This window comes from Falco cherrug, chromosome 3 (assembly GCF_023634085.1).
Source record: "Falco cherrug isolate bFalChe1 chromosome 3, bFalChe1.pri, whole genome shotgun sequence".
Lineage (NCBI taxonomy): Eukaryota > Metazoa > Chordata > Aves > Falconiformes > Falconidae > Falco > Falco cherrug.
Window position 1 is genome coordinate 3255864 of NC_073699.1, and position 26928 is coordinate 3282791.

Here is a 26928-nt window from a genome sequence, read left to right on the forward strand (position 1 = left end):
ATGCTTGTAGGAAAAGGGTTAGTGTTGCAAAAATAGCAAGGGGACAAATGCTAAACTGGATGAAAATGGTATTTTCTAAATGAATAGATTTGCTATTACTGGAGTTAAAAGTGGGCTTTATTTTGAAATGTATGTTGATCTATAGACAAATATTTTTGGTCATTAAAAATAATAAAAATCAAATGAAACATCATGAAGCAATTCAAATGCATTCTTTCATCCCCTGAAAGTTTTACAGATTTCAGTGCATACACGAATCGATATTTTAATTTTAACATCAGTTTTGAAATGGACCTTTTTTAAAATCTCAGATATCCCAGAGTCATACAAAATAAAGCAAACCAAAAATATTTATTACTAATTATCTTACTGTTTCTTTTAATTCTATTCACTTTATATGTTCTCTTCCTTGCTAACACTTGACATACATCATAGACAAAACCTAGTTCTCAACTGGTGGAAGGCAGTTTCATTTAATTGGCTTCAGCTAATAAAATGTCTATTTGCACTGGTTGAAGTTATGGCCTAGGAATTGCTATATACAAATAAAGAACTACACCACTGAAAAAATCACTTGTGATTATATTAAACAGGTGGGTGACAAAATAGAAAGACTCAGTAAATTAATCACTGCTCTCAGTAATACAGTCAATGAAGTGTACTATAAAATGTATTGTAAAAAATATGTCAAAATAGGTGCAATATTGCATTACAGTAAAATATATATTTGTGGCATTATATTTATTTGGCAGCCTTGGATAAAGGTCCCACATTATTCTTATCAAAACAAACATGAATTAGAGGAATATACACTTGAGAGAGGCTGCGGAGTTGTAGACCAAAGGAGAGAGGAGGCTATTTCAACAGTTTCAGCTTTGGCTTCTGATGCTGAGCTGGTAACACACCAGTGATCTGGACTTTGGGTGATGCTGGGAAGCAGCACTCTCAACACACCTCTTGGATCATGACTTCTGTCTGGTGGATCGACACAGCTCAGCCAGTAGAGACCAAATCAGACTGTGTTACAGCTTTTTACGCCTGTACTCCAGGCACTACTCTGGGAAATAAGTATATGCAGGAATTGCCACAGAAGAATCTCCATTCTGAAGCAATTATTTTTCTCTTACATCTGAGTTAGGAGATTTTCCTTGGTTATTATAGGGATAATAGCAAGAAGGCAAAGGAACTGTGTGGACGCAGCTGTATTAAGAGGAAGTTGCTGCTGTTGTATTCCCAGGGTAAACATGGGAATATGTAACTGTTAGGTCGAATTCTTCTACCCTTTTTCACCAATTTAGATCTTGATAAACTAAATGTATTAACTGCCTCATTCCAGGTTTCAATTGGTGAGCTATGCAGCATTTGGCTTCTTGTGTGAAAAATATACTCCCATCTGTAATTGTTACCATCTGTTTGGTATTCAGGATGTAAAAATGTAATGGAGATGAAGTCATATTTCATATTCTTTTCTCCATTTGGAGGTAAGAATGAAGCTATAACAGCCTGTAAATGCATCTGCTGGCGATAAGATAGTACAGCTGGAAATGGGATGCTAGATTCTGCATGGTTCAGAAAGCTTGTGTGTGGAAGCTGTTATACTGCAGTGTGTGCTGGTATTCTGTGATCCCATGAGATGATTGATGTATCATATAAATAGGGTGATAAAAAAGAATTCTTCCTGGTGTGATGGGAATAGGAAGTGCAAAATGTCAAAAATGCCCTGAAAATAACCATTCAAATTTATGTAAATTGCTTAATTAATTGACCTCATTTGCGCTTGCAGATTTTCTTTGCATTTTCCTTTGTGAATTAGTTATTTTTCATTGTACACTGAGACAATATTCCAAGGCTGATTAAACCCTTTAAAGCTATAGGTTAATATGCAATTCTTATGTAAACACATTTATAAACATTAATCAGATCTAAATTACCCATTTTATAAATACTGTTTTATTCATTTGCAGCTAATAGACGTACTGTCTGCATTTATTCTGCTTTGGGCTCAAGGAGTTCACGTTAGTCTGTAGAAGTTATTTTTTTAAATGGTATCATGCTGTTTACTTTTGCATGTATTTCCAGGTCTCTCATCTGTTTTATGATCACATGGAGATTATCAGATTAGAGTCAGTTTGGAGTACAAAGACTGAACTCAGAGACTCTCTGAATTTGTCTCTGAATTTGAATCCTGTTGATTACTGTGGTTGATACAAATATGGTGTAGGGGGAAAGATCATGCAAGAAGCAGGGTGAGCTGCTCCTCTGGTAGACAGGCAAGGCAAGATGAGCATGTCACCATACAGTAATATACATCCCAAAATTTCAGTGAATTACCTGGTCTCAAGAAAGAGCTTTTACCCTGTGTGAAATGTAAACTAATTCAGCTTTCAGTGAGAGAGAATGGAACAATCCTTGATGCATGAAGTTTAATATCCTCTCCATATTTTCCTGTTAGCATTAGCATTCTAACACTGGATTATTTTTTTTTTCCTGCATAAATATCCCATCCCCCTTGGAATTTTATCTGGTTTTTGGCAAACACTTGCAAATACATGGGAAAGAGAGAAATGCATTTTTCTCTGGTAGGCAAAATCCATTTTCCATTCCTTATTTGAATGAATGCTGAATAAATTCTGCTTCATAAATGATTAATACTACACAGAAAAAGTGAAGGGAAACTGTGAAACTGTGGATATTCATTCATGGAACATATGGTTTTGTGTTCAATCATACAATAAATCATCCTCTTTCTAGACCAGCTGTAAGTAAATTTTTACTGTTTGCATTGGTGCCTTACTTTTGCGTGGACAAGAGTTGACAGAGGCTATGGTCCAGATCTTGTCCTGATGGGCTAGGTGCTGTACAAATGCTGAAAGGGAATGTTTCCTGTTATGAAGAATTCAGAGCTTGCATTCATTCAACAGCCAACAGCTGGAGAAAAAGGAGACACTCAAAAACTTAAGAGGCCTGGCCCACAATCATACCTAAAATCTACAGCAGAGCTAAGATTAATACTCACGTGTTATCATTCCCAGTGTGATGCCATGCTCACACCACAGCAGCACAGTGCCTTGTATTTTTACAACACGGAGGTAGGTTAATTATTTGCCATCAGCCTATATAGCTGCTGACTAAACCTTTCTGCTCAAATTTTTACTCCACAGGTGCTTGTAGTATCCCTTGGCACAAATATCTTCTACATGCTGCTCACCTCCTTTCATCAAGTCACGGCTAGGGAGGCTGATGAGACTCAACCTGCTGCTGATTCCTGTGCTGTTTTATGTCTCCCACAAAATTTCTGCTTCACTGTCAGTATCTTCTGTGGCCCCACAGCCTGTTTCTACTCTACCTGACAATTTGTATATTCAAAATAATTTTAATGACTGTGCTGCCATAGCCAGTGTTTTAGTGTAATCCAGGTATGTTCTCTGTTGTGTTGTCATTGGGTTTTAATTTCATTCACTGATTTCTCGAGAAAAGCAATCAAGTTTGACTGCTATGATTTGTTTTTCTATAAACTCACAGAGTTATTACTCATAGATCTAATACCCTCTACATGGTTGGGGTTTAATTTTGTCTGGGGGGGGGGTTGTTTGTTTTTTCTTGAAGGTCATTCTGTTGTGTGGAAACGTTGGAAATTAGACTTACATAGCAGTAATTAAGCAGGGTCAAATGCTGGAATATTGATACAGTGTCTAAAATCTCTGGACCTTTTCCATAACATGTGCAAATAACTGTCAATAGTTCTGTGCATTTATTAGCAAATTCAACTGAAACCTCCGAATGCATATAATCTTCACAGCTGATTATTAAAAATTTGGAAATTTTCCTTATGTTTGTTTTGTTTGCTTTTATTCCAAGTCCACAGTCTATTTTATCGTCAAAGACAGACTTAAGTCTTCATTAATGGACTTGTCTTTTTCCTCCTCCCTCGCTCTTTCTCTCCATATATATACATATGAATGTATATATTTAAACGTAGACAGGTATCTATATTTACACAACCACATGTATATCTCATACAGATTTTGAAGAAAGAAGAGCTGGAGTTGTATTACAGCCTCTGGGCTATCTGAACTTGCTTACAGTCTTGCTTCCTAGACAGCTGTGTACAGATAGCTAAGCAAAGCACTTACTTCGTGAAGAAGGCATGTCAGGCAAAGGGCCATTCCATTACGCTTCGAGTTTTCCCTTGTTTCACAGGCAACTGCACGTGTCTCAGGGGATAGTCATGAATTTTTGGGCTTAAAATATTTACTGTGAAAAGGCAAGGAAAAGCAAAAAGTTACCCGTAACAAACTAAATAAGAGCAAAGAAAGTCCAGCTGAAGCTACATAAAAGAGAGGATTTCCATGCCAAAGGGTTTGAAGAACAATTTATTATTACTTTTGGTTTATTTTCTGTAGCTTCAGACTCAAGAGTCTTGGATCTGAGCTCCATTCTGAAAGGGCTCAAAAACATACCTCATCTGAAAATAATGAATTTCCCCTTGCTAAGTTTTTGTAACCGCAAAAACTGGCTGGTGTGACTTCCAGGTGACATTGAAAAACCCTTCCTGGAATAAGCATTCCTTGACAAGTTACAGCCAAAACCTGGTATAGGAATGCGCCCAGTATATGGACTCAGGCTGACTGAAAAACAGCCAGAAATTGGCCCAAGACTGCTGAAAGCTTTGCAAATTATTTCTGGTTTGTTAGGGAAATGTTGTCCAGCTGTAGTCATTACAGATGCATTGTAACAATTATACCAAATGAAAGAGTGTCCTGGGGGTGTGGAAAGATGAAGGGTACCTTTTTGTCTTGTGTACAACAGCAGAATGGGAATCTAGCTTCCATTTTGCAGAGTTCTAATTAAAGGGACTTATTATTTTCTCAGCCAGAACAGAGTGGCCCAAAGAAAGCCTTCTTGCTGGTTCATCAGCTGGTTCCCTGAGACATTTTCTCCAAATGAGTTGCATTTGTACCCAGTGCAACAATGCCACTCATGAGGCAAATATTTCTTTGACGGTAAGGAGCCCTATGAAAAGATGGTTATTTTAAAATGAAATTATAATATTTTGTTTGAGACTTGTAGCCTGAATCACTGCACTTTCCTTTTTGCATCCTCCATTTTATAATGTTGTTTATCAAATTTTCATCATACATCACTGCAAAATAGGATGAAGACATTTTGTGTGTGTGATTGTATGCCTTTGGTTCAGATGTTGATGGGTGTTTTTCTTCATCAGATATGAAAGAAATTCCCGTATAATTTATGAAAAACCATTTTAATAGTATTTTGCATGGTTTGTTACAGTGGAATAGTAACAGCGTTGGTTGTAAGGAGCCTCTGGAGTCATCTAGTCCAGCTGTCTGCTTGGAGCAGGACTATTGTCAACAACAGCATCTGTGGACAAGGCCAGTTGGGCTTGACATGCCAAGATGTGAAAACCTCCATGGATGGAGGGTCTACAGCTACACTGTCACCTGCTCTTGTGTTGAACCGCCCTCCTAGTGATGTGGTTTATCTTAGTGTCTAGTTTGAATCTCCCATGCCAGGCTGTTGCCTCTTGTTACATGTACTGTGGAGGACAGTTCGGCTCCATCATCTCTGTAGTCTTTCTACACGTAGTTGAAAGCAGAGCTTAGTTTCTCCCTTAACCACGTTTTCATGAGATTAAACAGTCTGAGCTCCCTGGACCTCATCCTGAAGATATCATGCCCTAGGATCCCAAGTATCCTGGTAATCCTCTGCTGGAGCTTCTCCAGTGTCTTAACACAATAATTCTACTGTATCCTATTGCTATTGTTAGCATTCTTATTCCTTGGATTGCAATAAAACTTTCCTACACTGCACTCTGTTTCTTTGATATTGGGGGTTTTCTTTGGGTAAGTGGAGAAAAATGGAAAATGCGAGAAAAATGTTAAGAAACCCTGTGGGAATTTACTTTAAAATCCAAGCTGACAGACTTTTGAATACTCAAAAAAAACCCCAAACCAAAACCTCACCAAAACCCACAAAAAAAACCAAAGAAAAAGAGTCCAGACTTTCCCTGTTACTTCCATCTCTGTATTACTACCCAAATTCCTGTAGTGGTCTACTAGTATGTTTTGAAATAACTGTGCTTTCTGAGCAGTTTTTGTTTTGTCTTTTAAGAGCGATCCAGATAACTACACTATTAACTTCAGCATACTGAGGCGGAGTGCAAGGAAAAGTTTCCCGGCAGTGAAAGAAGATTATTTAGGGCTGCTTGTTCTGTTTGGGTCACCAGAAGTTAGACTACACAAAAGTACGAATTAACTTCCCTGTTCCTACACAGAGCAAAGCTGGATGGCTTAAATGATTGCTTCCAGCATGGACTACTTCAGGGAATAAATGATACATATCAACTGATACATACTGAGATGCTTTTTCTGCAATTGGTTATCATTTTATAAAGGTGATTTTTCCCTCACCCATACCAGTACTTGAAGAAATCTGTATTTTCTTGTTCACAGCCATGAAAAAGTGTTAAGGTAGATGCTCCTTCAGCTGATCATACTCTGAGAGGAGCTTGTGTCAATGTACCCTCCGGTGACCTCATAACTGGGGTGCCATATGTTAACCACTTCTCCTTTTCACAGCCATAAGACTGTAATTTCCCTCTGGACTTGACTCTGCTCCAAGGAAGACAAAGAAAATATACAAAATTTTACTTCATCTTTTTTCTGTCAGAGAGGAACCAGGCAGCCAAAGGGGAAGGGGCAAAACCTCCTGGGCTGGATTTTCAAGTGCTATTTGTTGATGAGGCCAACAGACTCATGTACATGTGCCAGCTGCTTTTTTTGTTTGTGTGGTCTCCCATGAAGGTTAGTGTTAAGTCCCTGTCAGAACCTCTTTCTGTTTAGATGACATGATAGTGAGCGCTGACTCAAAACCAAAGTCAGAGAAAACATATTAATCAAAAATTATTGCTGCAGGAGAGAGGAAGCAATGTCAGGACCGAGACCAAGATTGACAATAGAGGTCCTACCACAATTATCAAGGTTAATTCCAAGAAAAAAAGTCCATTAGTTTGCTTTGAAGTTAACTTGGCACAGTTATTTAAACAGCAGCCAGTGTATTTAACATGTTATAAACAGGAGCCTTGTATTTAAACAGCAGCCAGTGTGAAAGGATCTAATGAAATGATAGAAAAGTTCCAAGTAAAAAGTTCTGGATTTCTAGGAATTTTGGACATTTTATTCTTTGTTTTCATTCTAAGTTTGAGTGAAACCATATATCTTTTAAGTTTCATGAATAATAAAGTCCAGAAAATATATCTGAAATTTTAAAACATCTCGATGGACTGATTTTTAGTTTGTGTATTTCAAGCATATTCACATCTTTTCCTGGTATGTGATCTAATGCTGTTCTATATGTTAATGCAGCTGGTTTCTGGAAGTGACTATGTGGTTGTTGATATAACTATATTACCTATTTTCCGAACCATAAAGGGCAACTGCTGTTAGTAAAGGTTTAAATATCTTATTTCCTCGGATGAATCACTATCCTCATATGTAGGGTGTTTTATCAATATAGTCAACATTTTGATAAAAATTATTTAATTATACCACAAGCAGAAGACTCTTTAATCTAGATGTTTAAGTATTTCACTACAAGAAATAGGAAAGAAGCTGATCATCAGTTAAGCTGTTTCAGTCATTGCTAACTAGCAGATGCCCTTAAAAATTTTTCCAAGCCAAACTCAAATACCTAAAATATTTTATGTTGCATTGTAGTATGCCAGCAATGATAAATGATATTGTTTTGTGATACTATGAAATAAGGTAAAAAATAAAATCATTGAATATGTAGGTAAAAATCTGTTATTATTATTCTGGAAGTTGTGGGGTTTTTTTCTGAAAAGAGCAACACCCACCCCCCCACCCACCCCCCGTTAATTATGCTTTATGAACATTTCCTCTGTATCTAGTGTTTACTTTCTTCCAAATTTTAATCAACATTGTTATGCATTTCTAAATTCTTTGATCTGGATATTTATGATTTGTATATCCACATTTTTGCCCAGGTTGTCAGGAGCTTTGTGCTACTCAAATGCTAAAAAATGTTTTCTCTCCCTCTGTTCTTTATATCATGTTTGTACATGAAGAAAGCACCTGTGGGTGTAATCTTTAGCTAACCACTCTACTTATGGCAATTGTCCACTACTATAAATCAATTGTACATTTAAAATTTACCAGAAGAACAGAACAAATTTGTAAGTTTTCTTCAGGCAACATGCAGGACTCCCTTTTCTTCAGAGCACAGAGGAAAGATCAGGCCACGTGGTAAGAAAAAATTATCTCTGCTGCTCAAGAAATACAGATGATGCATTTCTAATTTTTAATTGGCAGATAGGTGGTGCAGGTCAATAAAAAAGCACCGAAGTGCTGCAAAGTCATGAAGTAACCTTTATGTATGTCACTGTAGAACTATGTTTCAGAAGACAATCTTCTCATGTTAAACCTGCAGGATTTAGGAGTTCAGTAATGCTGACAAGCAGGTTTACATTGTGCCTCATGTATCCTCCCCCACCCCCAATTCTTTTGATTTGCTAAGTGAAATTCAGTGCCCTTTGTTATTCTTCTGGCCTGCTGGTTTCCAGGAGAAAATAAAGCATGACCACGAAGTGCAGCGGTAAAGTCACAATTTGGGGAATTGCAAGGAACTATGCAAGGAACTAGCAGTCAGTGATCAGTTTGAGAAGGTGTGTCTGAATCCATCAGTCAGAAGGAAGAGCTAAACCTCAGAGAACATTTCCAGATGTCAGCAGTTAACAGGTTATGCTGAATCATGCATTTCTGTTATGTTCACTTCTTTCAGAACGCAAATTGGTAGGTTTTCGCTGTATACAAGAAAGGCATTGCATACCATCATGTTGTGACAGCTTTGAAGGTCTGGGTTCTACTAATTCCTAATTGGTAGACTGAGGAGAATCAGAAGGCAGGAACTACACCTCCCTTATCATGCATTATTGGCAATCTGTGATAACCTCGTTATCCCAGGAGTGCATTGAACTAGTTACTGAACTACTACATAAAAACAGCATAGGCAATGCATGTGCAAGTAGATTCCTTATTTAAATTGACCTCATCTCCTTCAGTTCTCCTGCTTCTCCCCAGCCACTTCCTTCCCACAGCACCCCAGCTCTGCTCCTAATCTCTGACTGCAATAGGGTCCCTATCAGACCACAGCAAAGCTCAGCAGCTCTGTACCAAACTGGAGGCTTGGGTTTAGGTGGCTATCTCTGGAAAGGGAACTGCTGAGGAGCAGCCTTCATTTCCAACAGCATCACTACTCCTTGGGCAGAAGACCAGCTTTGGTGGGCTCAAGACAAATGCTGCCACATGCCGCAGGGAGATGATGACAGGCTTTGGCAGCAGTCACAGGTGCACAGCAAGAGGTTGCAGGGGCTCCTTGGGGAAGTGGAGATGCATCCCTAAGTGAACGCCTCTTTTCCATTTCTCTCCAGTGCACATCACTCACTCCACAATTTCTGATTTCCTCTTTAAAGATTTAGAGTCACAGCCATATGATGCAGTGGAAAAGCCATGGAATAAGACATCCGTGCTGAATAATTGGGTACAGATTTTGAGTACCAAGCACACAAAGGAGAGAAAGATCTTCCACTGGCTGTACCGGTACAGTTTCCCCTGAAGGCACTAGCAGCTCTGTATACATTGATGTGTTGTCCCAAAGGCAGGAAAGGAAAATTTAACTAATTCCATCAGACATTACTTAAAGTTCATTAAAAGGCAGAGTCCAGAGCCTACAGGTTTCTTAAAGTATCTTAAAGTCCCCTGCCGAGCAAAATACAATGATACATGACCTGCTGAGATTGAAGCTGTTGCATGTACAGTCTCAGATTTCTTTGCCTTTTTTACTGCTACATAACTTCTGCCTAAGGGACATGTAAAACTCTGATTCCCACCAGAAAGAAGAAAAGGTGTTCAAAGAAAAATTAGGACTGTAGAGCTCACAGCCACAAAATGGCATTGTTAGGGAAATCATAGCAAATTCTAAACATAAATTAATTCTTGGAGAGAGATTGAAAGATGCAGTAATTTTATTTCAGTGGGGTGATATAAGCGCAACATGAAAATATCTTGCATTTATGTAACAATTTCAGTGCATGTGGATAGATTAGGACGTTCTGGCCTTTTCAAAACAACCTACCCACAAATTTTATGACAAATATTATGATTAATGAGATTATGAAAGGGTCTTTCCCTATTCTGGTGTATTCCACTACATGAAAGATTTTCATTCCAAAAAATTCCCAAATGTAGAACAATTCCTGTTTTAAATGAATAAATACTTTGTTGCTCATCAGAACCTCAGGTAGGCATTTCGTAACTTCATTTCCACAGACGATAAATGGTGAAGGATAAATGTAAGTAATCTCAACTCCCTGCCTCCCCCCCCCCCCCCCCCCCCTTCATTGTTCCTTTCCAGTTTTCCATTCCTTCTTATATTTTACACTGGAGCAGAAACTTCTGAATGTTAAGGCAGAATATAATTATATGAGAACAGTCAATAAAACAACTCTTTTTAAAAGATTATATTTATTTTTATATCTCCAAAAGTGATAGAAGATCTTGTGCTAGACTTCAGAACTCTTCTTTTATTCGTTTTTAGAAGATGATAGTGGAAAACTGTCTCTAGGTGGTCCTCCTTGAGCAACAAGGTTGGACCAGATGACCTCCAAAAGTCCCTTCCAACCTCAACCACTCTGTGATTCTATGAATGGATCTCCAGAAACTGCTTTTTTATCTAGGAAGAAGTATTTCAGTAAAAATTAAAACAAGAAAACAAAGTGTAACATGTCCTAAGCAGCTAGAGTGAGGCCCTAGGACTCATGATGTCTTACTATAAACTTGCCCTGTAAGTCCCGTAGTGATTTATTCCATCTCTAACAAAAATCTTTTACAGCAAGTCAGGATTTCTCAGTATTTTTAGAAGAAATTAATAATCTATGAAGCATTCATTTTTGGAAGTACCTTGTCATTCCACCCCCTATCCTCTTCCCTTCTTCTCCCCCAATCCTTTCTTCCCAGCAGAGAGCAACTTCAATTAGAGCAAGAATTTCTTGTAGGCATCAATTAAAATCAGGATAACATGAATTGTGCTTTTCATGCTTGCATGGTAGTTGCTATAACTGACAATTAAGTTGCAGAAAATGGCACTCCAGGGATTAAAACCAAAATAAGCATGACCTGTAAATTCAGTTTGTTTGGGTTTGCTTGGGGTTTTTGGTTTGGGGGTTTTGATTGGCCATTTCAAGAAAAGTAAATGGTCCCTTTTAACAATAGTCAATTCTTTCTTTCTTGCTTCCTAGAATCAGAAAATCAGGGACACAAACTCTCCATGGTCTTCCATTTCTGCTGACCTCCAGCCTGACTCCAGAACTAGTTTTGGAGAAAATCTAAAAATAAATACTTAATTATTTTGTTGTAATAAAGGCTGAATTAATTATTCTGTGTTGAGCTGACAGTGGGTTCATCCAAAGCATTTTAGGGGGCTTTAAAAAAGAGGACTTTTCTTCATTTTACTGGTAAAATTACACAGATTTTTTTTAAAAAACCAAAACACCAAAAACCAAAACAACAAAATCTACTAGGATATTAGCTTGTCATGTTTTGGGGAGCAAGGGATTTTTTTGTGGTATTTTTTTTTTTCTTTTTCTGGTTAGGATAAGTTAAGATAAAGATTTGGAAAAGTTGAATTCTGTAATTAGTCACCATGAGGTTTCAGAAATATCTGAATAGTTAAACCAGCTTTAAAATACACCAAATAATTTTTAGGCACATCCATTTAGGGATGACAAGTTCCCAAGGTATCCATGCAGTGGTGTGGCAGGCTGACCCAGGCCAGAGGGCAGGTGCCCCCCAGGCTGCTCTGTCACTGCCCTCCTCAGCCGGGCAGGGGGGAGAGAATGTTTCTAAACAGAACAAAACCACTAATCAGCATTTTCTTATTCATAATAATGCTGATTAGTGGTTTTGTTCTGTTTAGAAACAACTTCCTAAGATGCACTTTCAGTTCAGTTGTAGCTGTCATCTCAAATGTGCATCTGGAAAAGAAATTGTCATCCTGCTTTCTCCTACACCAAGTTAACTGTGGGATGCAAGAATGAAAAAATATTAGCACATCATTTAATTTCATTTGCTAACACCAGGTATTTCACCCTTTAAGAAGCTTGTGGCTCTCTTGGTAATATTCAAGTCACAGGTCTCAACACATCAATTGAATTGAATTAATAACAGATATTGTAAAACATGTTAAAGAAAGAAATGTTAGAATCCAGGCATTTGCACTTCTACAGAACTACCTTCTCAAGAAAGCCATAGCTAGATAAAGGCAAACCAAACAATTTACGATAATTAAATTACAATAATTACTGTCCCCAAAAAGTCATGAGATTACCATTGAAATCTTCCAGAAAAGGTGAAAGGAAGAACATAAATTTCATCCTGATTCCTATTTTAGCTGTTAGTTTTGATGGACATTTAAGGTATAATCCTTAGGAAAAAGATATTTTAATAGAATTCAAGAAGGAGTTGACAAGCGAAAGTAGTAGTCTGATAAAGTGTAATTGACTATGGATTTAATATGAATTTTCTGGTGCTTCTACATTTTTCAAGTAAAATTTTAAAATAATGCTGTTAAAAGATACAAGATTTGAAGTTTATTTCAAAAAGCTAAAAGTAAGGATCTTTCTCCCATCCCTTGTAAAATAAATAATTTGGTCAATTTTCTTTTACCTTACATAATATCTTTTTCATATTTGTACTTTGCATCATTGCAAAACAAGTGATGCTGGTATACTACTTTTTTATATTACTAATGCTAATTTCTTCCATCTATTAATAATATTTGACAAAGTCAAGTACTGAATAAATTTTTTGTCAGAAATTCAGACCTGCACAATGTAGCTGAAACAAAAAAATACTTTCATTTCTAAATATCACCTTGGGACAGGATAGTAAGTATATCTTCTCCTTAGTAATCTTCTGCGACATGGCTGTCTTACGGCTTCCACTGTATTTGTGCCCTTTTTCAGTCTGCCCATGGTGTGTGAAAAGAAATGTTATGGAAAGAAACAGAATTAATTGGAAACAGAAAATTGTTGAAGAGCATCCGTGAAAAGCTCTTTTGAGATAGACTTAGCTGACCAAAATCAATCTAATATACAACAAAAATTATAAAATCTAATTTCAATAAGAGGAAAAATACTTTTATAAAAATTCTTCATGAATATTTCATGAAGTAAATTCAACGTAGTCATCAAAGTTTAAATGCTGTATGTTCTGATGGGCGCTGGTATGTAAGGATTTTTGGGTTTAGTGTGTCCTTGCACTGGAGTGCTGCTCTCCAGCACTTCCATGGGCTCATGTTTGTTCCAGTGTCTACTAGGCCACACCTGATTAAGTTCATTTGCTGTAGCGAATGAAGAGACAGGACGCAGCTTGATGCAAGCAAATGTCAATTTATTGCATAGAAACACGGGTATATATACTTTCAGAAATCGCGCGTTTTAAACAGATTGGTTCTTTTGAGCTAAGCATTGCATACTAGGCAATCCCTGATTGGTGGTTAGCTACCATCAATCAACAGCAAGGTGTTACCTTTCCTTGGCGCCATCCGTCCCCCACTCCCCTATGCTCTGTTAATTGTTGTCTAGGCAAGCTGGAGCACATTCCCCTCAGCTAACTGATTGCCATGCATGGTCCTAGTTTGCAGCCCGCTCCTGCATCTCCCCCTTCCTGTTGCACAAAAAGAACCTTTGAAACTGAACGAGTAAAAACAAGGTATAAGTAATAGAACAAATAAAAAAGCAACTAAGGCATATATAATTGTCTTTACTAAACTTCTTAACCATCCTGAAATGCCCCAGCCACTAAACAGTTCATTTAACCAATCCCAAGTACCACTCTGTTGGAGATGGGAGATTCCATCCTTCAGTTGTTGGATGCTAGCATGAATCCACCCTGAATGATCTGAAACATTCATGCAACACATCCCTTCAAACTCCTCACAGCCATGACCTTGTGCCAAAAGCAAAAAATCTATATCCATGGTCGACAGAATGGTCCATGTTCATAACAATATAACTGTAGAAATTGAGACGTTGTCCAATCTGGTCCACAAGCAGCGGTGTTGAAGGGCAGATTCTTATTTCATTCTGTAGGGTCGGTGTCAGTGTCAGCTGTCTGTGGGAAAGGTTCATGGAAAGGTCGCACATTCTTTGCTGGGATCCACCTGGGTCCGTTTTCTGTGGAGACACAAGCATAGCCTTTTCCCCATGTAACAAGAGGATACAGTCCAATATTTTTACCTGTTTCTGGATCTCGAACCAATACTGGGGCTTTAACCCTTGCCTCGAAGGAGGCATTTGCAGCAAAATGTCGAACTATCGGTGGGTTGTTATCTATTAAAGAACAATTTAAAAAAATAAAAACATACAATGCTTTCTGTAAGCGTTCTTCAGAAATAGCCATTCCCACTCTCCCTTTTTGTTGTTGTAATAAACGTTTTAGAGATTGATGAGACCATTCAATGAGAGATTGACCGGTGGAGAAATGACGAATGCCAGTAATATGAGTTATACCCCACAGGGCAAAAAAGGTTTTTATAGTTGTTGAAATATAAGCTGGGCCATTATCTGTCTTTATTTTAGAGGGGATACCCAAAGTGGCAAAAGCACGCATTAAATGTCTACGAACATCTCGTGCCTTTTCTCCTGTATGACAAGAGGCGAACAAGGCACCTGAGAACGTATCAATGGAGGAGTGCATATATTTAAGGTTACCAAATTCTGAATAATGTGTAACATCTGTTTGCCATAGCTGCAAGCTTTGTAATCCTCTAGGGTTAACTCCTGCAGCAATTGCTGGGAAAGAATGTTTTTGACAATCAGGACAGACAGCAATAATACTTGATGCTTGTTGGGAAGTAAGGTCAAACTGTTGTTTAAGAGCTCCAGCATTTTGATGGAAAAAAGAGTGACTTAGTTTAGCTTGTGCAATGCGGTCTGGCAATACTTGAACTGATAATGTCAACAGATCAGCTCGTCGATTACCTTCTGTAAGAAAACCAGGTAGTTAGGTGTGAGACCTAATATGCGTAACAAAATAAGGAGCAGAGCGAGAATCCAAAAAGTTCCTGTAACAGGGTAAAGAGCTGCAAATGAGAAACACTACGTAACACAGAAGCTTCAGCTCGTGTAACAATGCCTGCAACATAGGCTGAATCAGTAACAAGGTTAAGCGGTACATTCCATTTTCGAAAAACTCAAACTACTGCATTTAATTCTACTATCTGAGGTGAACCAGAGACTGTCTCTATGTCTGAGTCCCATCGTCTCTGTTGATCATCCCACCATAAAAGAACAGATTTATGTGATTTGCCTGATCCATCTGTAAACACAGTAAGCACCTGTAGAGGTTGATCGCTTCTTTGGGATTTCAACCTCAGACGAAAGTCAATATTAAACAGTTAGTGAGAAGGCGGATGAGAAGTGATTTGACCTGTATAGTCGGCAAGCCCCATAACGAAGGTATCTGCTGATAAAGCCATTGTAAGTATACTGTCCTTACTGGTAAACAAATACAAACAAAATCCTTCCCTGATAAGGTTAACAGGTGTGATCTAGCTTTAACAATCAGAAAGGCAAACATTTCATGTGTCAAAATAGTTTTTGTAGACTGGTTAGGTAAAAAGATCCATTCAATGATTAATAAGGGGTCTGAGTTCTGAAGGTCCCATTGAAATATCAGGGCGTGAGGCAGGGTTTAAAATAATCAAGTAAAAAGGTAGTTCAGGAGCCCATCGATGGGCTTGTCGAGAGAAGCGATAGCTGAGGCAACTTTTTGTAAAGATGTGTCTGCCTCAGAGTTAAGGTTACCTGGAGAACAAAGATTAGTGTCTCCTTTTAGTAGTTCAAACAGAGGACTCAGGTCCGTATTAGAAATTCCCAATAGTGGTCGAACCCAATTTATTGTTCCCAATAATTTTTGTGCATCATGCAGGTTCCTTACATTGGTATTGATCTGCAATGGTTGAGGAGCAATAGTTTGTGCCCTTATTCGCCAGCCCAGATATTTCCAAGGGGGAAACTTTTGGACCTTTTCTGGTGCTATACAGAGACCTGCCGAATTCACGGCATCTGTGACAAGGGCTACAGCTTTCTCCATGACTTTGTGATGTTGTGCTGCCACCAAAAGATCATCCATATAATGATACAACAACACACTAGGCATAGTGTTTCAGACAGGACTAAGTATTTTCGCAACATACCATTGACATATCGTAGGACTATTTTTCATACCTTGTGGCAGTACAACCCACTGGTATCTCTGCAACGGGGCTTGCATGTTGACGCTTCGAATTGAGAAAGCAAATTTTGGGGCATCATCTGGATGCAATGGGATACTGAAAAAACAATGTTTAAGATCTATGACAGTCAGATGCCAATGTCAAGGGATCATAGTAGGGGACGGGAGCCCGGGTTGGAGGGCTCCCATATCTTCCATAGCATCATTAATTTTTCTGAGATCATGGAGCAAGCGCCACTTGCCAGTTTGTTTTTTAATAACAAAAACTGGTGAATTCCAGGGGCTAATAGAGGGTACAATATGTCCTTTGGACAGTTGCTCTGAGACTAAATTTTGGAGTGAGCAAAGTTTCTCCAGAGGGAGGGGCCATTGATCCACCCAAATGGGAGCATCAGTTTTCCAGGTTATTTTTAGGGTGTCATGCACTTCAATGGCCCCATCTAAAAATGGGTTTGGATAGACATTCCCCATTGTGACAATACATTGCGTCCCCACAAAACCATAGGGACTGGTAGCACAAAAGGTTTAACAGAAGCCACATGTCCCTCTGGTCCCTGAATTCGAATTAGTCCCAAACTTTGACGGCTGTTACCAATCCCCCCAATCCCAGCCAGTGTCTGAGAGACATTAGTCAGTGGCCATTGTGGAGGCCATTTAGCTTGAGAAATTACTGTGACGTCAGCTCCAGTATCAATGATTCCATTTAGTACTATTTGTTGGTCGTGGGAAATAAGGGTACACTGATACATAGGTCGCTGTGGAGAAATGGATTGTACCCACAAAATGTGGGGCAACCCTGTGGACCCAAAACCTCCTTTCCTCTGTGGAGGATGGTCAGTGATAAGGGAGCCTACCCTTGCTGGGATCAGAATCAATTGTGCTATTCGACTACCCTGAGGTATCGTACAAGGCGGAAATGGAGTCCATGCCATAATTTGATTTCATCAACACTGTCAGAGTCAACAACTCCTGGCAAAACAAAGAGACCGGATAGTGTTGTGGAGGACCTACCAATTAATAAAGCTTGTATATCGGGAGGTAATGGTCCTTTGACATCTGTTGATAATAATTGAACTGAGGAATCGAGCAACGTTGTTACTGTGTGGGAGGTTGCCAGGTCCAATCCGGTGCTGCCTGAGGTTGCTGGACAGAGACTTGAGGTGTCGGTACTTCTCTCCAAGGTTGTTGAAATGTCAGCTGTGGCACTTGTGTCTGCATGCGTCGTTGCCCCACTCTGCGCGGTCGGTTTCCCTGTATCAGTTGTCCCTGAAAGTCATACTTAGATAGACATTGATTAGCAAGGTGACGCCCTTTCTGACATTTCGGACAAACTCCAGGGCCAGGGGATTGTTGTTTATTCCCTGCAACCCGAGCAAAACAATTTCTCTTCAGATGACCAGGTTTACCACAACCATAGCAATTCCCCACACTATGCATCGCTGCGAAAGCAGCAGCCATAGCCTCAAACTTGTGGTCAATCGTACCGATTCGGTTACATGCTTCCATCATTTCCACCAGAGTGGGGTTTGGGTTAGGAGGAGACTTCAATAGCCTTTTACAATCAACATTAGCATTTTCAACAGCTAGTTTTGACAACATTTCCCGAGCTTCCGCATTATCTACTTGACGTTCCAAAGCCTGTTTTAGCCTGTCAATAAATTGCATATAAGGTTCTTGAGGCTCCTGAGTGATGGTAGTAAAAGCTTTTTGTGGCCTTTGTGACTCAGGGTCCTGGAAAAAAGCCTTTTTTGCCTCTTCCCTAGTTGCTTCGAGAGCCTCACGGGGGCAGTTTCGAGCTTGTGCTACCGGATCAGCATGTGCACCGGTGCCGATAAGATGTTCTATTGTTAGTGCAGCTGATGCAGCATTATTATGATTAACATACGTGAGTAGGAGTGTTTGAAGTCCTCCTCTCCAATGTGACTCCCATAACGAGTACTGAGTCGGGGTTAACAATAATCGTGCTTAAGATTTCAAATCATGAGGGGTCATGACGTAAGTATCAAACACAGAAGATAACAAACTTGTAAAATAGGGAAAGGCCATGTTCCGTAACCGTGCGGCGCGGTTCTTTAATAACCAAAAAAGAAAGAGCCTCCCGTCATGCTCCCCCCACCCAGCCCTGAGTGTACAAGACCAGAGCAACTATAGTTTTAGCCACTTCTAAATACCCCTCCCTTAAGGCCTGTTTCTTTATATTTGCCCATACATCGTGTGGATCAGGAGGATACAAATCAGGTTCTTTTTCAGGGTCTATCGGTCCTGGGTCAAAGGGATCTTCTTCTGGTGGATACCCAGCTGCATTCACACCCAGGGATCTAGGGCACTGTGACTTAGAGGTCAGTAAAGAAGGAGCTATAGGAGCTCGCGATTCCTCCTCCTCTCCTTCCTCTGCCTTCATAGTTTCGAAAATGACTCTCCATGAAGAGAGCAGGCGGTAGGACTCAGTATTCCCTTTTGTCACAGAATCCCACAGTTTCACCCCTGTGTTGTCCCAAAGTTCCTGTGTAAAAATTGTAGATGCAGTCACGGCGGGCATATTTACTTGCACCCACTTGAGCATTGCTTTAAGGTCATGCCCAGAAATATTTTTCTTATGTTTGTTAAGGAGACCTTTCATAAGCTCATAAACATCTCTTTCTGGGGACGAAGCCTGATTCCCCATTACGGATTTCCCACAGCTCACCTCTCAGCTCCGGAGGGATTTCAGGCCGGCCGGCTCCCGCTCCCTTTCAGCAGTTCATTCAAAGTTCTGTGGGATTCGCTGCAAGTCGCTCAGTTAGGCGATTTGAGAGCCCTTCACGTCAGATCCTTAAATGCATCACGTTGGGGTCACCAATTTGCACCGAATGAAGAGACGGGACGCAGCTTGATGCAAGCAAATGTCAATTTATTGCATAGAAACACGGGTATATATACTTTCAGAAATCACGCATTTTAAACAGATTGGTTCTTTTGAGCTAAGCATTGCATACTAGGCAATCCCCGATTGGTGGTTAGCTACCATCAATCAACAGCAAGGTGTTATCTTTCCTTGGCGTCATCCTTGGTGCCATCCGTCCCCCACTCCCCTGTGCTCTGTTAATTGTTGTCTAGGCAAGCTGGAGCACATTCCCCTCAGCTAACTGATTGCCATGCATGGTCCTAGTTTCCAGCCCGCTCCTGCAATTTGCTTACCGGTTCACATTTTCAACTCACCAGGTTTAGTACCTGAAGCTAGTAGAGTCAACACTGGCAACTCCTGTTCACCACTGGCTTCTGGTAGTTGTATTCGCATTGCACCTTCACAGGGCTGAAATTCAACCCAACTACTTCCTATACATCCTTACATTCATCTGTGACTGGCTTTTGTAAGACCTGAAACATCTTCACCACCTACTTCATGGCCTTTCAAAGTACTATATCCAAATCTGTCACGCCTCACATCAACAGCATTCCCAATCAGTGAGCAATATTTCCATATACGTTTGCTGTGATGATAGGGGTCAGGCAGGATTGTGGCCCTGGCCCATTCCATCCCACTCCAGGATGTTCTGGAGGAAAAATCCTTGTGCCGTCTGGACTAAAAGATTCATATAGTCCAGAAAACTAATAGGAAGTGCACAACTTCTGGAACAGCAGTTTAGCAAAATAAGGCAGACACTGGCTTTCACAGCAATGTCAACACAGTTTTGGAGTACCAAACACCCCAGGCAGCAGCTACTGTTCTTCGGAATCTGCCTGCCAGAGTCTTTTACCAGTTGATGAAGAGCTGGTGTAGAGAGAAGTCTTAGGTCAAGCAGCAATGGTACCATTAGGCAGAGACTGTATCCATCATTGTAACAATCAACATCACCAGATGAATCTTTCCCAACTATCCAATGACCAAAATGGCATTTTTGTAATCACATGTTCTTTGTGCAAAGGGTTTTATAAGTATTTGAATTTAAAATGTTGCCACTCAGTCACAGTTCTCAATGGGCTATAACGGATATTAATATGTTATGTTGAGCGTGTGGGTGCGGGGCAAGTCACCAGATGACCCCATCTACCTTGAGCAGTGGTGACACCTGCTTCCCTCTCTCAGACAGGAACACTCACAGTGTCAGAAGACCAAAAGTTCATGGCTTTATCTTAAACCCCTTCTTGCTCTGAGTCATGTTCTACCTGGAAAACTTTGGCTCGCACACTCCAGCTGGGTTTTTCATGAAAAAAACCCTAAAATAATCACTTGCACAGCAGTCTCCCAAATGCCATGTGCATTGTCACAGTCTGCTGCGTGTTACAGAACATTTGCTAGCCCAGCAGGAGCCATGCCATCAAAATGGGTGAACAGAACACTTTGGGCCTACTTTGTCCAATCCAGTGCTGTTCCAGCTCCCAAGAGGGAAGCTCAGGCTGTGATATACGTATTCCTGCCTCATAAGGAGACAATGTAAACTGTCAATGTAAGTCAGAAGGATTTGGGTTACACCACATTTTCTTTCATGGTACACCTTAAAACAAACCACTTACCCTTCTTCCCCAGCTTCACCGTTCCTAGGCTGATTAGGAACTCATTGTGTGACCACAGAGTTTTCTTAAATTGGGCTCAGTCAGCAAGTTTTCCCTACAAAGCTCAAATACATTCTTCCAAAGTATAAGGATTCTCTAGCGGTGTTCCCCAGTTCCCTGCACTTGCTGCCCACCAGGCTGTCTCTTTACTCTTTCTTTATGTTACTTTCTTTACTCTTGCTTCTATTTACTGATATAATTATCTTGTTGTTGACCTCTGTTTATCTTCATGCTAGCATCCTGGAAGAAATTTGCAAGTTTGTGTTTGGTGCAATTTATCTTATTTGGTTTTGGAGATATCAGAGACATTCTATCTAGCTTGTGTTTTGTGCCAGACTCCAAAGGACCTTCATTCTTCTCCTCTCCTCTCTTCTGCAGCAAGGTTAGTGCTCACATCAGCACCAGAAGGTGATTTTTATGAGTGCTAGCAAAACTACTAGCACCACCCAAGGTCTAGTGCCTAGGTATCCCCACTGGAGCTGTCTCTCATGGTCTTTTTCCTGTTCTGCCTGGTCCAGAGCTGCTGATAGCCTCTGGTGTTTGAGTCATCTCATATTTCTGGTAGGCCAGGGCACTCCTTCCACATAGAAGGTTTTTTGTGTCTCTTCATTGATCCCAGAAGTACTGTCCACAAACCATCCAATCAGAGAAGCAGGAGTCTGAGTCTATCTGTGGAGACACATTGGTGTTTAATAGTTCATGTTCAGCATCACATGGGGAGAGGGAAAAGAGTCAACATTGCATCTGGACCCAGTGCATGGCAGGATGCTGTGCTGACTGTCTGCTCAGCCACTAGCTGTGCATCTCAAGCTACGACCAATACCCGGTCCCTGTCCCTGTTTCCCTGTCAAGAAGACAGACTTGACTTCATCCCAGCTTAGCATAGGAGTGGAGCAAACTTCAGCAGCGCGGCTGACTGCAGGGAGCTTGGGTTAGAGTGCAGGCTCAGTCTTGAGGATCCCAACGGTGAGGACAGCCTTTGGGGTATAATTTAGACCTGTCACAAACCAGAGGAGCCTTTAATAGGAATAGTGCCCAGGCCACCTGTGATGGATTAGCTACTTTCCTGGCTAGCTCTTACAAGTCGGGTCTCTTCTGCCAGATCAGAGCCAACAGGGATGGTCTCAGTGAGACAGTTCTTGTGATGGGGATTGTCTCATATAAGTGGTGAGAAGGGCAAGGAAAGACATAGATCTGGACTGTGAGAGTGTGTTGTGTTTTGAATGAATGAAATGACGCATTCAAGAAGGGGTCCAAGGACTGGTGGCTATAGCAGAGAGCTGTTGGTGTGCTGGAGAAACAGGCCAGCACACCTCCAGCCGTGGTGGGTGTTTGGGTGACTTGTGCTGGCCTGAAAACCTGCAGCTGCCAGGCACAGCTGTATTCTTCCTGGTGCTTCGTTTCCTTCGACCTGCCTGTTTGGGCTGCAGGGCATCCATCTACATGGCTCTTTTTTTTTTTTTTTTTTTTTTTTTTTCTTTCTCCTAGTCACAAGGGAGCTTATCAGATAAAAGAACTTGGTGGAGTGACAAAGATTGATTAACAGTGAGGTGGAATGGGATTTTTATTTCTGCCTCCATAAACACTTGAGTGACAGTCAGCTGTGTGTGACTATGGTCTTATCAATAACAGTTTATGTGAGATGGGCTTGAACTAAAACAATTTGTATTTAAACATCCAAATCTTTGGAGACTTGAATCTCAGCAATATTAAGTAAAGGAATCAAATGCTGTACTATTTCAACATCAGGGAACAGCTATAATAAATAAGCAACATTTCCAATGGAGGTGACAAAAGATATGCAACAAGATTCGGGGATATTCCAAGGGATAATTCCTCAGACATTAAGGTCAACACATGAAATTTTGACTGAGATATTTAAGAAGATGGTAGAAGGCTTATTCAGCTCTGATTGCTCTTTTTCTCATGTATCACTGTAACAAAGGATTAAGAGGTATGTGATGAAATTACAACTACTTTTAAAAGCTGAACAAGGAAATACTACTCTGGGGTTTTGGGGAGATCTCTGATTTTTGCAATGAAGGCTCAAATTTTTGAATATAACAGATTATCTGTTATTATTACAGAATAATAAACAGAGCCCTCACTGGGATCCAAATAATGGTTTTCAGTAAGCAGGCTGCAGGTTTTGCAATTTGGGCTAAGCAGGACCTCCAGAGAGTAACAGTGTCTGTCACCTTTCCTTACTATGGGCCATATGTAGGAATGAAGTGAGCGACAAGAAAACATTTAGATGATTGCCTGGTGTTTAATTTATTTTGGAGACCTTTGTAAGACTTCCAGCCAATACGGCATAGCAAGGATGAAATTCCTTGGTAGAATTCCTCCTTCCACTTCTGCCAGCAAAGCCTTTTGTTCGTGATGCCCCATGTTGCTCACAGACCTGATTGGGAAGCAAAGGTCTATGCACAGTGAAATTGCCATCTCAGGTTGGGCTAGAGGAAAATTTTAAAATTCCATAAGAGCAGGTAGGAATTGGTCCACATCTTCTCTTTGTTGGATAACAAGAGGACAAAATATAGCTGCATGCACCCATGTGGGTGCTTGCAGCAGAAAAAAAAAGCAAACATCCCCTCTCCTGAGAGTTTCCCTTTTTGAAATCAGAAGCTTGTCTTGACCCTTATTTTTATGCTATAAATAAACAAATAAATAATGCTAGTTTTTCTTCTGAGCTCCATGTTAAGGGTCCCTTCCACTCTGAACCTTTGCTGTGCAACCTGCTGAATAAAAACCCAGTACTTTTTATATGCCTTTCTTTTATGTCATGCCTTCCAGAGAGAACCTGTGATTGCCACATAGGAAAAAAAATGCATTTAGCTTTTGGGTTTTTTTCCCTTTCACACTTCTTAATTATTTTCCAATGGCCATTTAACCAGCTCCTTCGGCAAGATTAATTTCTAACCACAAGGTTGCTCGATGGGCCCTGACAGATATGACACTGCAATCCCCCATGCCAGTTTAGGATGCTGCAGCATCACAGCTGAGATGGCTCCTAACAGAAACTGTGCTAGTGCTGTAAGAAGCCGGAATAAGCACCAATATGAGAGGCTACAAGTGCTTAAAGGTGTGAAAGACAGGCAAGATTTGGTATGAATCTTAAGAAGGGTGAGTGCACTGTAATGGAGAGGAAGGACTAGTATGTAAGAAAAACAAAAGATTGGGTAGAAAAAGGGAGAAAAAAGAAAAATAGGGAGGAATTCTGGATCACAGGGTTGGGAGGAGACTGGGATTTAGAGGAAAGAAGAAATAGCAATATTGGCCAGGCAGTCTTTTAACATTCTCATAAATATATTGTCTTCTGAGGATCCCATTCAGTAGTTTAGTTAATACAATAACAGGGAAATCAGTTACCTGGTTTATTTGGAAAACCAACATTTTGGTATTCCTTGGATATTACTTTCCTTACAAGATTGAACTTTTGTTTGTTTTATGACTTCAGTGTCAAAAGTACCTGAGGGATTGTGATAGGAACGGGTTGCTGACTCACATGAATAGGAATATAATAGAGCAGCTGAAACCTGTGGTGGACATGTATGAAGAAATGTTTCCTACTGAAGTCTTGGTTTACACTTCTGCGTTCTGTAAAGACTGGCTTCTCTCCCTTGTGTTATCCTAGGTATATCTGTATCTGTAAAAAAGTCAACTGTAAAGTGCTTTGAGGGAAACTGGAGAAAATGGATATGAAGTGATGGGTTTTCCCTGAGCCTAATCTTTGCTCAAGGGCATTCAAACACTTTTACTACTGAGGCAGAAAATGTATATAGATGCAAAATATTTGCTCTTTGGACAGCTCAAATATTTGGGCTGTCCTGTAATAATTTCTTCTAGGAGGAATACTATTGACTTCTCAGATTCCAGTAAATATAAACAGTGAAGTTCCTGTTTAATCTTACGTGATGGATACCAGCAGGCATACATGAAGCCTACTAAAGCAATGCCATTATCTATCAGTATGCTTTGATTTACAATGTTTGTTAGTAACACTTTCTTTTGTGTTTATGTTGTTATTGATTTATTGGTAAAATGGCAGGCTCAGAACAAAGGTACTATTTATATAAAACTCTAGGTAGAAAATAGCTGTGTTTAGTTTAATATATATTTTTCAAAACACCTGTTTAAAAAAAAAAAAAAAAAGAAAAAAAAGAAAAGTTATTTTGATTACTGAGAGCCAGAACCGAGCAGATACTTTCAGTAAACTTCTTGGTCATAAGGGTACTTTAGGGGATTGTTAAGCAGTTTAATATGAATGAACTCACAAAAAAAGTAATGGAAAATGAAAAAAAAATATTTCCCGATGGAAAATTTTTGTTTGGAATGCTATTTGTTATTTTTAAAAAGTTACATGGTTGTGGTTTTAAACATAACAACTTAACATTCAAGACGTGCTTAAAATGAAAGAAAGATTACTGAAAGAAGCTCAACAAGGAAGTTACTTCTTTATAAAGAAAAGTATTTTTGAACAGGGGAGGTTGGGTTGAGCTTTCTTAAAATTAGACAATTTGACATTGAAAACTTCCCGGTTTGTGGGCTCTGGCAATTACCTCGCAAAAGAATGCAGAAAGGACAGGGGCTGGAACATAGAGAAAAGGGGTTGGGATTGAAGCACCTAACAGGAATTTAATTTTCTGGCCATCATGCAGAAGATACGTGCCTGATGTTGAATTCTTTGAATTTAAGTAAAATGAACCAAATTATTTAATCTGAAAAAAGCCCATCCTCCATTCTTACTATTCTTTTTCTGCCATTATTTTCCATGAAAATTGCTTACCCAAAACTATATTAAAAGGCAAGATTCAGATATTGTAGGTAAGGTTAGAGGAATTATTCATGTCATTTAGCTATTCTGATGGCAAGATTTTCCATCAAATAACTTATTTGTGAATTGGTGCCTTCCTATTCACAGCTGAAATCCAGCTGTGTGCAAGACCTCACAGAAGCTTTATGTGTCACTTCCATCTCAGTTAAAATACATTTTGACGACTCATGTGGGACTACCATGATGAATAGACCATGTTCTGGCCTGCTGCGCAGGGGTGAGTTTTATCCTTTCTGACCAGCTAAAATGATACAAACCTTAAATAAAGCACATATTGACATTGTAAGACACTATTAAGGTCCACAGTGTACCATGGTGATGAACCATGACCAAAGTACTCCCGGGGCTGTAATAATTCATTACTGAAATAGCTTCCTTCTAATGACTAAGGCTCATTGTGTCAAAGAGCTTGGACTTCTAACCCCAATGCTTGTTATATAGCATTAAATAAATCTCACTTTCTGTTCATTTACCTGCTACATCAAAGGTCATGAATCATAGCTGGCATCAAGATTTGGATAGTTATCTTTTAAGGCTCTCCCTCTGATTATTGGATGAAGTTAGTGTCAGGCAAACCTGGGCTTGCACTCCCAAGAGGTGACAGGTACACATGGGTGGTACTGAGAAATACCTTCCTATTTGCGTGAACTATCGAGCCAGTTGTCCTAGAACTGTTTTCTTTGAATTTCTAATTCTTATTTTTATTTTAATTTTGGAGATGAATTCTGTTGTTCTTTCAGCTGAACATCCCAGCTACCAGGGAACGCAGTCATGCTTCCTCAGTGTATTTAAGGTCCATTGATTCTGAACTTTTTCAAGCTCTGCCAGGAAGCAGCATCATAAGAAATGGAAGGCTTATCCTCCCCCAGGCACTACCACTGGGTATTCCTTGGAGCTGAGGGAGGTGGGAATTAGTCCCATTTAATGAAGGATAAAGTGGAAGGTGGATGTCTCCTACCCTGGGTCAGTGCTCTAACCACTGCATTACAAGAGAAAAGCACTTCACAGACCACTCAGACTGCTCTCCGAAATGGAAAGTGACAGCTAGCACCTTATGAATATCTCAGGGGTTTCAATGTGTATTTGATACACTCCAAAAATACCCTAATTTAAAAGCACTCAGCTTTCCCAGGACATCTGTCTTGAAAGGATCAGAATCATCCTTGCCGGCTTTAGTCCTGGTCCCATAACAGCTCTTTCCTCTCTGCAAATAACCCTTCTTCC